Source organism: Doryrhamphus excisus, unplaced genomic scaffold (genome assembly GCF_037039965.1).
Source record: "Doryrhamphus excisus strain RoL-2023G ecotype Guam unplaced genomic scaffold, RoL_Dexc_Guam_v1.1 HiC_scaffold_29, whole genome shotgun sequence".
In the NCBI taxonomy this organism is placed as follows: Eukaryota; Metazoa; Chordata; class Actinopteri; order Syngnathiformes; family Syngnathidae; genus Doryrhamphus; species Doryrhamphus excisus.
The window spans coordinates 40,001-42,500 of record NW_027621867.1 but is presented as its reverse complement, the minus strand read 5'-3'; positions in this window follow the sequence as shown (position 1 = coordinate 42,500).

The window sequence follows — 2,500 nt, the reverse complement described above, 5'->3', positions numbered from 1 at the left end:
TTCAAAGCAGGGCAGCGCGGCCAGCGAGCGGCCTTCCTCCCGCAAGCCTCCCGCTGGCCCCCCGCCGTCATTTCGTACACTTTGCAGCGTGTTTCAAAGCAGGGCATTGCGGGCAGCGAGGGGCCTTCCTCCCGCAAGCCTCCCGCTGGCCCCCCGCCGTCATTTCATACACTTTGCAGCGTGTTTCAAAGCAGGGCAGCGCGGCCAACGAGCGGCCTTCCTCCCGCAAGCCTCCCGCTGGCCCCCCGCCGTCATTTCGTACACTTTGCAGCGTGTTTCAAAGCAGGGCAGCGCGGCCAGCGAGCGGCCTTCCTCCCGCAAGCCTCCCGCTGGCCCCCCGCCGTCATTTCGTACACTTTGCAGCGTGTTTCAAAGCAGGGCAGCGCGGCCAGCGAGCGGCCTTCCTCCCGCAAGCCTCCCGCTGGCCCCCCCGCCGTCATTTCATACACTTTGCAGCGTGTTTCAAAGCAGGGCAGCGCGGGCAGCGAGCCGCCAGCCTCCCGCGTGAAATTCACACACTTTGCAGCGGCTCTCCCCGCAACACCGAGCCGCTTTAGTGCGCCGGGGGTCCCGCCCTCGTTTTCACAAACTTTACAGCGGGGCCGGAGGGGCTTCCGGCCGTCCCTCTTTTATTTTAAACCGCTCTATGGCGTGCCACCGGCCGTCCGTGCGTCGTGTTCATTCGCTCGGCGGGCTTGCGGTTCAGCACCGAAGGCTGGACAGCGACACTCCACGTCGCATTTCCCGGCAATTTAAAGCCGCCTCGAGGCTCCAGGCCTGTCGGGTGCGCTTTTAAACTGGCCCCGTCGGGACTTTGTCACTTTTCCCCCCCTTTTCTTGACACACTGGGTACTCTACTGGAGCTTGCAGCGGCGTTTGGTCGCACCTCCAGGCCGCCTAGGGGCTCCAGGCCTGTCGGGTGCGCTTTTAAACTGGCCCCGTTGGGACTTTGTCACTTTTTCCCCCCTTTTCTTGACACACTGGGTACTCTACTGGAGCTTGCAGCGGCGTTTGGGCGCACCTCCAGGCCGCCTAGGGGCTCCAGGCCTGTCGGGTGCGCTTTTAAACTCGCCCCGTTGGGACTTTGTCACTTTTCCCCCCCTTTTCTTGACACACTGGGTACTCTACTGGAGCTTGCAGCGGCGTTTGGCCGCACCTCCAGGCCGCCTAGGGGCTCCAGGCCTGTCGGGTGCGCTTTTAAACTCGCCCCGTTGGGACTTTGTCACTTTTCCCCCCCTTTTCTTGACACACTGGGTACTCTACTGGAGCTTGCAGCGGCGTTTGGTCGCACCTCCAGGCCGCCTAGGGGCTCCAGGCCTGTCGGGTGCGCTTTTAAACTCGCCCCGTTGGGACTTTGTCACTTTTTCCCCCCTTTTCTTGACACACTGGGTACTCTACTGGAGCTTGCAGCGGCGTTTGGGCGCACCTCCAGGCCGCCTAGGGGCTCCAGGCCTGTCGGGTGCGCTTTTAAACTGGCCCCGTTGGGACTTTGTCACTTTTTCCCCCCTTTTCTTGACACACTGGGTACTCTACTGGAGCTTGCAGCGGCGTTTGGCCGCACCTCCAGGCCGCCTAGGGGCTCCAGGCCTGTCGGGTGCGCTTTTAAACTGGCCCCGTTGGGACTCTGTCACTTTTCCCCCTCTTTTCTTGACACACTGGGTACTCTACTGGAGCTTGCAGCGGCGTTTGGCCGCACCTCCAGGCCGCCTCGGGGCTCCAGGCCTGTCGGGTGCGCTTTTAAACTCGCCCCGTTGGGACTTTGTCACTTTTTCCCCCCTTTTCTTGACACACTGGGTACTCTACTGGAGCTTGCAGCGGCGTTTGGGCGCACCTCCAGGCCGCCTAGGGGCTCCAGGCCTGTCGGGTGCGCTTTTAAACTGGCCCCGTTGGGACTTTGTCACTTTTTCCCCCCTTTTCTTGACACACTGGGTACTCTACTGGAGCTTGCAGCGGCGTTTGGCCGCACCTCCAGGCCGCCTCGGGGCTCCAGGCCTGTCGGGTGCGCTTTTAAACTGGCCCCGTTGGGACTTTGTCACTTTTCCCCCTCTTTTCTTGACACACTGGGTACTCTACTGGAGCTTGCAGCGGCGTTTGGCCGCACCTCCAGGCCGCCTAGGGGCTCCAGGCCTGTCGGGTGCGCTTTTAAACTGGCCCCGTTGGGACTCTGTCACTTTTCCCCCTCTTTTCTTGACACACTGGGTACTCTACTGGAGCTTGCAGCGGCGTTTGGCCGCACCTCCAGGCCGCCTCGGGGCTCCAGGCCTGTCGGGTGCGCTTTTAAACTCGCCCCGTTGGGACTTTGTCACTTTTTCCCCCCTTTTCTTGACACACTGGGTACTCTACTGGAGCTTGCAGCGGCGTTTGGCCGCACCTCCAGGCCGCCTAGGGGCTCCAGGCCTGTCGGGTGCGCTTTTAAACTGGCCCCGTTGGGACTTTGTCACTTTTTCCCCCCTTTTCTTGACACACTGGGTACTCTACTGGAGCTTGCAGCGGCGTTTGG